This window comes from Hemiscyllium ocellatum, chromosome 9, assembly GCF_020745735.1.
Source record: "Hemiscyllium ocellatum isolate sHemOce1 chromosome 9, sHemOce1.pat.X.cur, whole genome shotgun sequence".
NCBI classification, from domain to species: domain Eukaryota; kingdom Metazoa; phylum Chordata; class Chondrichthyes; order Orectolobiformes; family Hemiscylliidae; genus Hemiscyllium; species Hemiscyllium ocellatum.
Window position 1 is genome coordinate 42,890,159 of NC_083409.1, and position 12,183 is coordinate 42,902,341.

A 12,183-nucleotide genomic window follows, 5' to 3' on the forward strand; every position below is an offset into this window, starting at 1 on the left:
AGCACCCGGAGGAAACCCATGCAGCCACAGGGAGAACATACAAACTCCACACAAACAGTTGCCCGAGGCAGGAATTGAACCCGGGTCTCTGGTGCTATGAGGCAGCAGTGCTAACCACTGTGCCACCATACCATCGTGTACATCATTGACAGATATTAGAAAGATACAACACAAAAGAAGACTATTCGTCCCTTTTGTACCTGTACTAGTTCTTTGAAAAATTGAACCAGCAGCCCTTAGTCCCACTTTTCCAAAGGTTAGTCCTCTTTAGTAAGTTATCACTGAATCCTATTGGGCAATACAATTAGATTTTTTACTCTGCAAGTTATAATTTATCACAAAGTCCCCGTTCTCACTTGGCTCGCATACCCATCATCTTGAAAATGTTTCTCTGATTACCAATTTTCTTTCCAATTGAAACATTACTACATTTACTCTAAGAAAGTATTACATGAATTTGAACATCTCTCCTCTTGAACCCCACTGTTCTGCAACCCAAGGTTTCTAAAACAGTATGGTGTTTATGACGCCTCACCACACACTTTACATTCAACAATCAGATATACGAACAAATCAACGGAACACCCATGGGATCACCAATCTCGGGACTCATAGCAGAGGCAGTTATGCATAGGTTAGAACATACAGCCATACCACAAATCCAACCCAAACTCTGGATCAGATATGTTGATGACACCTTTGTAATCATCAAAAACACAGATATAGAAAAAACACACCGAATCATCAACGCCACACTCACAGGAATCCGATTCACACGAGAAGAGGAAAAGGATAGCCAACTCCCATTCCTAGACATGTTAGTAGAGAGAACACCCAACGGAGAATTCACCACAAGGGTACACAGGAAACCAACACACACAGACCAAGTCTTAAACTATGAAAGTAACCACCCCAACACACACAAACGAAGCTGCATCAGGACACTATTCAAAAGGGCCACAACACACTGCAGTACACCAGAACTGCGAAAAGAGGAAGAGGAACATCTATACAAGGTATTCGCCAAAAACGGATACCCACGCAACTTTATCACCAGATGCCTAAGAGATAGACCGAGGAACGAGGACATGCCACAACCAAAAGGACGAGCCACTCTACCATACATCAGGAGCGTCTCAGAACTGACAGCCAGACTACTGCGACCCTTAGGACTCATAACAGCACACAAGCCAACATCCACGCTCAGACAACAACTCACTAGAACAAAGGACCCAATACCCAGCATGAGCCAAACTAACGTAGTTTACAAAATACCATGCAAGGACTGCACAAAACACTATATAGGACAAACAGGAAGACAGCTAACAATCCGCATCCATGAACATCAGCTAGCCACAAAACGACACGACCAGCTATCTCTAGTAGCCATACACTCAGACAACCAGCAACATGAATTTGACTGGGAAAACACCACTATCATAGGACAAGCCAGACAGAGAACAGCCAGAGAATTCCTAGAAGCATGGCATTCATCCCCAAACTCCATCAACAGACACATTGACCTGGACACCATATACAAACCACTACAGCTGAAACTGACACCCGGAAACGGCAAGAACATCCATCAACAGACACATCGACCTGGACCCCACATACAAATCACTGCAGCTGAAACTGACACCCGGAAGCGGCAAGAACAAACCAATATAAATACCGGAAGAAACATCAAAGCAGCGCTTCACACGAGGCTCCAAGAGCACTGATGATGTTCCCTAGCCAGGGAACGAAACGTTTGCAGCAAAAACTTCCAGCTCGGCAAGCAGAACCACAACAACAGACACCCGAGCTACAAATCTTCAATCAGATTTTAAGTATGACGTGTTTCTAAAATGTTTTAAAACAAAACATGCATAATTAAGATCCCTTTTTTAATGGTTCACAATCTCCAATATTTTGACTACCTTACAAAATTGTGATGCCCAGAATCTATTTTGTCCAGATTTGTGATGGGTGTTTCAAATTCTGTCAGAGCTGAGATTTGTTCTGGCCTGTACTCATGAGAAAGATGTAGCAAAGTCAGGTAGGATCTATTCCTCAGATGGTAGCTGGCCAAATACATGCAATGTGAGATTAAATGGCAGAGCTTTTTGACCACAAGACTTTGAGTGAGATATGCTGAAGAACAGGACAAAATGAGAGTTGAATCACACTATCATCATATAGTGTCGTCTGAAGATTACAGGTTATAGTATGTGATAATATAATTAGTAACTAAAATCCAATACAAAAAAAATCAAGTTGCACAGGGTTACTACAAAGGTGTATACAGGCTATGTGATGAAAGATGTTTTAGATATTTTATATAGTTATATTAGTTTTAAGAGTTTGAATTTAAAGTAGTACCATGTGGAATTGCTTATTTTTCTGAAGGGTTTAAAAAAAAGTCAGCAAGAGAGGGGAAAGATATCAAACAGACCTAAGGGGCAACTTTTTCACACAGAGGTTGGTACTAGTATGGAATGAGCTGCCAGAGGAAGTGGTGGAGGCTGGTACAATTGCAACATTTAAGAGGCATTTGGATGGGTATATGAATAGGAAGGGTTTGGAGGGATATAGTCCGGGTGATGGCAGGTGGGACTAGATTGGGTTCGGATATCTGGTCGGCATGGACGGGTTGGACCAAAGAGTCTGTTTCCATGCTGTACATCTCTATGACTCTATGTCCTTCCATGGAACGTCCATGGAGAAAGCATTGGCTCCATGGCATGTTAAAGGAAGATTGTTTCTACTGTGGTAGTGTAAAGCAGCAGAGGCAAATATTGAAAGATTATTTTTAATTAGGATAATTATGGATTGATTTTAGTTTCAGAACCCCAGAGATGTAATATGTTAGGGCAATTCGAAGGAGACCTAACTGGACTCATAAACAAATAAAGTTCCTTACCTAGAAAGGAATACAGAGCAGTTAAAAGACTAAGTTACCTCAGCAGAAACATTTATATGGGAAACATTCAGACCCAGGAGTGTTTTGGTTAGACATTTTATGGGTACTCAAGTATAAAGAATTCACAGTTCACAGGAAAGAACTGGAGAGATCAGATTAGTAGAATTTCAATAAATGATATTGTGGAATAGTTTATCTGAATTTGAATTGCTGTAAAGTGATGATTTTGGGGAATAGATTGAAACTTTGTGTTGTTGGATGCATTAAGATTTTTCTGTGTTTTTAGAACAGAGTAGCTTTTTCAAAATTTGCCTTTTGTCTGACAAACTTCTATCATTAAATCTGCAGTCTTGTGTAACCGCTTCAGTGAATAAGCAACAAATTTTTAAAAATTTGTAAAAGGTCTATCAGGCCAGATTTCATCGTGGGATTTGACTTGTCTTGTAATTCCATAAACTGGGACTCTAACACTTATAAAATCAGTAAGTACCTTGTCACTCTCTGAGCATCACCTAAGAAAACACAGAAGTTTTGTTGTAAACTAAATGATGGCATGAAAGATTTTCCCACTGGCACTGACTTAGTATTAGACTGTCACCTAGTATTTACTGCAGAAATTGCTGAAGGAGCCAGCAAAGAATATTGTCACTTCAAGTGGAGCTACAATTTCGAAATAGATAAAAGATTTTTCAAATACTTTGCTCAGATGTTGCATAAAATGATAGAACTACATAAATGGACTTTAATTCCTTCACATTTATGAAATCTCAAATGTTATTGCAACATGAGTGTTACTAGAAAGTATCATAAATTATATAAAATTACTATTGTTTTGTGTCACTGCTTAAAAAATGCAAAGCAACAGATAAGAATATAATTTAGTATCTTTCAAAACAAACATTTTTTGAACTACTGTGGTTTGATATGTGGAGATAATTAGGAAGTATTTCTCCACGTGAGTGGGAGGAATTTGGAACGCTCTTCTGCAAACATTTATTAGTACTGGATTATTTTTTAATTTTAATACTGTAATTGTTTGATGTTTGATGGTCAAGTATATGAAGAAATGTGGGCCTAAAAGTAAGGATATATTGTTCAACCAAAAATAAGGGGCTAAATGGCCAACTTACATTCTCATTTTCATGTATTTTTAAAATTATCTCTCAGTATGTGAACATCTGTGACTAGTCTTACATTTATTGCCCATGAATGTTACATGCTGCTTCTCAGCCCAAGCCTGGAAGTTGTCCAGATCTTACTACTGATGGATGTAGATTGCTTCAATATCCTGGAAGTTATGAATAGTGCTAATCATTCTGTAGTCATCAGTGAACATCACCATCTCTGATCTCATGATACGGGGAAATTCAGTGATAATGGATCTGAAGATGCAATTGCTTAGGACATAATGTTGACGAATTCCTGCAGTGATGCCCTGTGGCTGAGATGATTGAGCTGCTGTAAGTTTGCTTGCTGAGCTGGAAGGTTTGTTTTCAGACGTTTCGTCACCATATGAGTTAATATCATCAGTGAACCTCCCGTGAAGCACTAGTGTTATGTCCTGCTTTCTAGTTATGTATTTAGTTTTCCTTGGGTTGGTGATGGTATTTCCTGCTGTGATGTCATTTCCTGTGTCGGTGATGTCACTTCTTGTTCTTTTTATCAACATGGTGTGTTGGATCTGTCTGGTTTCATTTTTTTAGATGTCTCATCGAAGAAACCCAGCAAATCATCAGACAGACAGGCGCACCAACATTATGTAGGAAAAAGAAAGGAAATACACTCAATACACAAGAAAGGAAAGCACGAGAAACACTCAAAAGATAAAAACATCACTATCCTACCTGCAGACAAAGGACGCTTGATAGTCATTTTAAACCAACCAGACCACATTGTGAAAGTAAATGCACTGCTTGCAGATACTGACACGTACCAACAGATGGCGATAGACCCGACCCCACAACTAGAGAACCGAATCATAGCCTTACTCAAACTTCAGAAATCTGGAGAATTAAATAAGACAGACTTCCAAAAAATGAAAGCAGACAGATCCAAAACACCATGCTTCTATGGATTACCTAAAAGTCTCAAACCTGGAGCCCCCCTCAGACCCATTGTCTTGCTATCTGGAACACCATTGTACAGATTAACCACGGAACTACACCAAAGACTTATGCCACTCTATTCACTCCATTTCTAAACACTAAAGACGCCAAGACAGAAGAGGATGAAATAATGGTCTCCTTTGATATAAGAGCCCTGTTTACATCCATCAACATCAACCTAACCAAAGAAACATTGACAACATGATTAGAAGTACCTAAGACACAGGCAGCAAACACCACCAACCTCATCAGCAAGGCCAACATCGTCAAGCTAGTGGACCTATGCTTACCACTCACTTCACTTTCAATAACAAAACCTACAGACAAACCAACAGACCACCTATGGAATCTCCAATATCAGGGTTCTTAGCAGAGACAGTAATGCAGAGACTCTAACAACAACTCTGCCAACCATCCAACCCAAACTTCGGGTCCGCTACATGGATGACACCTTTGTCATCACTAAATGAAACAAATTAGAGGAAACCTTCAAGACCATCAATAATGTTCTTTAATTGCATAAAATTCACAAAAGAGGAGGAAAACCACAATAAATTACCATTCCTAAATGTCACAGTAGAGCAAACAGTCAGTCAATAAGAAACATCAAACCAGTATCTACAGGAAAACACATACAGACCAAATACTGAACTACAGAAGAAATCATCCTAACACCCACAAACGAAACAGCATTAGAACATTATTTCAATGAGCCACTATACACTGCAGCACCAAGGAACTCAAAGAGCAGAAGAGAACCATCTATACAGCATATTCAAAAAGTACAGGTACCCAATTAACACAATCCGTCGATTTCTCAGCAACAAATCCAAACAAGTGGACAAAACATTCCCAGAAACCCTAGCCACTCTCCCCTATATCAAAGACATCTTGGAAATGACTGCCAGACTACTCAGACCTCTTGGCATCATAGTAGCCCACAAACCCACTAACAGACTAAAACAGCAGCTAAGGAACTTAAAAGACCCTATACAGACAACAAGCAAAACAAATGTCATTTACAAAATTCCTTGCAAAAACTGTAACAAATACTACATTGGACAAACAGGCAGAAAACTAGCCACCAGGATACATGAACATCAACTAGCCACAAAAAGAATGACTCACTATCACTAGTATCTTTACATACAGATGAGGAAGGACACCACTTTGAATGGGACAACACAACCATCCTAGGACAAGCCAAACAGAGACATGCACGAGAATTCCTAGAAGCATGGCATTCCAACTAGAACGCTGTCAACAAACACATCAATTTGGATCCCATCTACCACACTCTGAGAGAAAAAAACAGGAAATGACATTACCAACTCAAGGAAAATTTTAAACACATAAATAGAAAGCAGGACACAACACCAGTGCTTCACCGGAGACTTACTGATGATGTTACCTAATATGGTGATGAAACATCTGAAAATGAACCTTCTAGCTCAGCGAGCAAATGTACATCCAGAACCTCAACCTGAGCTACAAATCTTCTCCAAACTCCCTAGCTGGAATCCTCTCCCTTTGGAGTCATATCCAACACATTGAGTGGAAGGTTTTACCTCAGTTCCTGTTGACTCTAATTTTGCTAGGACTCCTTAGAACAGTGGATGATGCCTTGGTCAAGTGCTGACTTGATATCAAGGACAGTCACCCTCACCTCCCATCTTGCTTTCTGCTGTTTTGTTCACACTTGGATCAAGACTGTAACAATCTCAGTTGAGTAGGCCAGGCAAAACCTAAATTGAACATCAGTGAGCAAGCTATTGTTGAGCAAGGATCATTTGATAGCTCCTTCCTTCACTTTGCTGATGATTGAGAGTATACTAATGGAGCAGTAATTGACTGGTTGGGATTTGTCCTGCTCTGTGTACTGAACATACGTGGACCATTTTTCACATTCCTAGGTTGGTGTCAGTTTTGATCCTGTTCTGGGACAGCTAGGCTCAGGGCTTAGCTAATCTGGAATACTATTGCTGAAATGTTGCTAGGGCCTTTGCAGTAGTCAGCACTTTCAGCTGTTTCCTGGTTTTAAGTAGAGTGAATTGAATTGGATGAAGGCTGGCATCTGTGAGTAAAAAGTGAGGTCTGCAGATGCTGGAGATCAGAGCTGAAAATGTGTTGCTGGTTACAGCACAGCAGGTTAGGCAGCATCCAAGGAACAGGAAGTTCGACGTTTCGGGCCAGAGCCCTTCATCAGGAATGCTTGGGCCACAAAAGGTGACCAATGTGGATTGCATCTTTGGCAATTCTGGCTGAGAATTCTCCAACTGGAATGTTCCTTACTCTTCAGAATATAATTGTTCATAATCTGCCACAGTCCACGGCCTAGGTAGCAATCTGCCTAAAGGCAGGTCCTCTGCCCATTTCTTCACATCTCATAGTCTTGCACTTTCCTCTTGCTCATTACGAGCCTTCCATTTTCAAACTGTCTAACATCATTAATCTCTCTAATATTCCTTCAGTCACTTTTTCAGCAGGCTCTCATTTCTTAGAATATGATCAATTCAACGATATTGCCTTTTTGTTATATTCCCTAAGGACCTTTCCTCCTGTACAATTCTGGAAACTTCTTCATTGCTCTTGTGTGCACTTGTGTAACCTACTCCATTCTTCTCTGGAATGACATTTCACAACTTTTTCATCTTTGGATATCCACTTACGGTCTCGTTTTCAACCTTTCTACGACAAGACACTCGGATACTTAATTGTGATTGTTATTTTTTTGGACCTCTACTCAACCCTATACTGAGCAGTTCTTTGCATATTTTCAGTTGCCATTCTATCTGTTATAATGGATTCTCTGAGCTGGCTGCTTCCATTAACCAAGACCTACTGGTCTTCAACATCTGACAGACATATTTCCATAACTTCACTTCTACTGTTATAGGAAGATCGCTTTCTCTGTTCCTCTTTGCAGAATGTTAAACCAAATCACCTACTGGCGTCCTTTTATGATTCACTAGAAATCACGAGGGAAGTCTCTTCCTCACCTCAGCATTTAACATCTTCTGACAAGATGTTCCCAATTACTTAAATGGCAATACCTGATCCACCTTTTGACTGCTACCTTCCAAAGCAGATGCATTATTTCTTCCAATTTTTGTAATGGTTTTATTTTTTAACGTTACTTGACACTTTGGATGCTGTCACTATTCCAATCATTCTATTCAATGGTATCTATAGATTTTCTGCTGCACTAACCAGCAAGACCTGGTTGTCTGCAAATCCCATACTTCATATGACTTCCTTTGACACCTTTTCTGTACTTCATCTAGTGTTTCTTTTATCATGGCTCTTGCATTGATGTTAAAGAGCAATGTTGACTATATCGAGTTTTGTCTCACCCAATGTCCAGTTATACAAACTTCAGATTCAACGTTTGCTGTCTGATTGCAGCAATCTGGCATATACAAGCAACAATCATTCTTTTATCTTTCTGGCCACCTCCAACATTTTCAACAGACTTTGCCAGTTCACCAGGTTGAAAGTTTTTCCATGACACACAATATCAGGTCAACAATATGTTAACTCCTTGTTTGAAGTTCCACCTCACTTCCAGGTTTTGATGGAAGCAATAGCATTTGTGTTTTGAAAACATAATAAAGGAAGGAATTAGCACCGAGGACCTTAAGAACCATTGTGAAAGGTTAAATCTAAGGACGAAAGAAGTATGGCATGTGGATGGTGTCATAGCAATGTCACTGGGACCTTAGGTTGTTCAAGGACGATGGATCAAATTCCAGAATGGCAAATTCTGGAATTAATGTATGATTTGGAGACACCGGTGTTGGACTGGGATGTACAAAGTTAAAAATCACACAACACCAGGTTATAGTCCAACAGCTTTAGCTCCTTAATCAAGTGGTTGTGGAGAGTAAGATTATAAGACAGAGAATTTATAGCAAAAGTTTACAGTGTGATGTAACTGAAATTTTTGTGTTGAAAAAGACCTGGATTATTTGTTAAGTCTCTCATTTTTTTGAATGACCATGTTGGTTTCAGTTCTTTCACACATAAATCATGAAACTTTTTTAAAAGTTACATTCTCAAGTGAACTTTAACAATTGGTGTCATGTCGGCCCAGATAATGGATTGAAGGTGTGAACTTCTCTGTGTGAGGCTGTCTGTGCCACAATGGTCAGGCTGATTCTAATCTAAAAATAGATTTACAGAATCCTATCTGGATTCATGCAGTTTTTGAGTAAAGTAAAATGTAATTCTACAAGTACAAATTCACTCCACAAACTTGTGTGTATGTGTGTGTTGGATGGGGGGGGGGGGGGGGGGGGGGAGGTTTATGAGTGTCTGTGAGAGAGTGTGTGTATGTGTGTGAGCATGAGTGTAAAGTGGTATAAGAATGTGAGAGGGGGTGTTTGGGAGTGTGTATGTGTGAGCATATGAGAGAGGGTCTGCATGTGTGTGTGTGTGTATAGTGCAATGGGGTCACCTGTAGTGTGACATGAACCCAAGGTCCCGGTTGAGGCCATCCCCAAGGCTACCGAACTTGGCTATCAGCCTCTGCTCGGCTCGGCTCTGAATTAATGTAACCATTGTCAATTATTGTAAAAATTCATCCATTCACTACTAGAAATAGCTAACTGGTACCTTGTGACTATAAACTGACAGCAATGTGAATGACTAACTGCCCTCTGAAATGGCCTGAGACAAAAAAAAACTGCAGATGCTGGAATCCAAAATAGACAGGCAGGAGGATGGAAGAACACAGCAAGCCAGGCAGCATCAGGAGCTGGGCCCCTCCCTATCCCTTCCATTGCTCCTTGCCACCAACTGAATTCATTCCTCCCATTGACCAACCAGGTTGTACACTCTACCTGTCTTCACCTATCTCCACTTCACCACACTATCCCTGCCATCCCTCTTATCTGCAGCTTCCCACACACCCAATCCCAGTACTGAAGGAGGGTTACACCTGAAACGTCAACTTCTCCACATCCTGATGTTGCCTGGCTTGCTGTGTTCTTCCAGCCTCTTGCCTGTCTACTCTGAAATGGCCTAGCATGTCTCGGTTGAATCAAATCACAACAAAATCAGAAGAAGGGAATGAAGCCAGGCAGATTATGTGCCATTGACCTAGATACAAAATGACATGTCAACACTACAAAGTCCTGTTTACTTATTTTCCAAAGTTAAGAAATCTATCCAACAGATTATCACAGAACAATCTGTTATAACTGTTCTCACAGAATTATACCATATACATAAGACATCATTCCAGGATATGTCTTGTATCCAGAATTGGTGTGCAGTTAAGAGGCAGTTGCCTTGGGAGACCTCCAGAAAGTACATCCTGTCCCATTGGCAGGACACACCCACCTGAGATGGCTATATAATAATATAGTCATATAAGCATAGAAAATCCTGAACCGAATTGTTTAAAGTTGATATAATGGTTTTCTTCAGCTTTCAACCTTTATGTTCGGAGACAATATTTAATGTTGCCTTGGATGCACATAATCAAAGTTACATGCAATGCTCTTCACATGTCATGGTATTTATCTTCTCTAATGGAAATACTGTGCTCCTTGAAACATCTATTGATCATTCTCTTACTGATGATGGCAAAGCAGTACACGTTGTTTATTTGGATTTTAGTAAAGCTTTTGACAAGGTTCTGCATGGTAGACTAATTAATAAAGTTAGGTCCCATGGAATTTGGGTGAGCTTACCAATTGGATATATAATTGGCTTAACGGCAGGAGACAGAGTAATGGCGGAGGGTCGTTTTTCACACACCATCAAGTCACTGACTTTTCATCACAGCTAAGAGAAAGTACACATCTGATAGCTTTGCACCAATGGCTTGCACAGGATTAATCCACAACCACAAAAAATTGACCTTTGAATTGAGTCCCATTTGAGTTCATTCAGATTACCAACTCTGGTCAGGTTTGTTGGCACCAGCCAGTAAAGCTGCTTCACTTAAACAGGCTTTTCCTCGCTAGAATGCCAACACACTGGGTAAGCCAGCTTTTGTTGCCCATCCCTGATTGCCCAGAGGGCAGTTAAGAGTGAAATACATTCTTGTAGACCAGGAGTTACATGTAGACCAGATCAGGTAAGGATGGTAGATTCCTTCCCCACACTTACAGCATGGATAGGTACCTGGGACTTCAATGTTGTGGCCATTTCAGAGACATGGATAGAGCAGGGTCAGGAACGGATGTTGCAGGTTCCAGGGTTTAGATCTTTCATTAAGATCAGGGAAGGTGGTAAAAGCGGGGAGGTATGGCTTTGTTAGTCAAGGACAGTACAATGGCGGCTGTAAGAACTTTTGACGAGGACCCGTCTACTGAGGTAGTATGGGCTGAGGTTAGAAACAGGAGAAAAGTGGTCACACTGCTAGGAGTTTTTTTGATAGGCCTCCACAAAGTTCTAGGGATGTGGAGGAGAGGATTGGCAAAATGATTCTGGGTAGGAGTGAAAGGAACAAGGTAGTCATTATGAGGGGCTTTAACTTCCCCAACATTGACTGAAAATGCTATAAACCTAGTACGTCTGATGTATCAGTTTTTGTCCAATGTGTGCAGGAGGGTTTCTTGATTCAGTATGTCGAAGGGCCAACACGAAGAGAGGCCACACTGGATCTATTGTTTGGTAATGAACCAGGTCAGGTGTTTGATTTAGTAGTAGGTGAGCACTTTGGAGAGTGTGATCACAATTCAGTTAAGTTTAGTTTGGCGATGGAAAGGGATAGGTACATTCCGCAGGGCCAGAGTTATAGATGGGGAAGGGTAATTATAATGCGATTAGGCAAAACTTAGGAGGTGTAGAATGGGGCAGCAAAATGCAAGGGATGGGGACAATTGAAATGTGGAGCTGGTTTGAGGAACAGATATTGCGTTGATACCTTGATAGGTATGTCCCTGTCAGGCAGGGAGGAAATGATAAGGTAAGGGAACCGTGGTTTACTGAAGAAATTGTATCTCTTGTGAAGAGGGAGGCTTATGTGATGTTGAGACAAGATGGTTCAGATGAGACGATGAGTCACACAGACTAGTTAGGAAGGATGTAAAGAGAGAGTTAAGAAGAGCAAGGAGGGGACATGAGCAGTCTTTAGCAGGTAGAATAAAGGAGAACCCTAAAGCTTTCTATAGGTATGTGAGGAATAAAAGGATGAGTAGGGTAGGAATAGGGCCAGTCAAA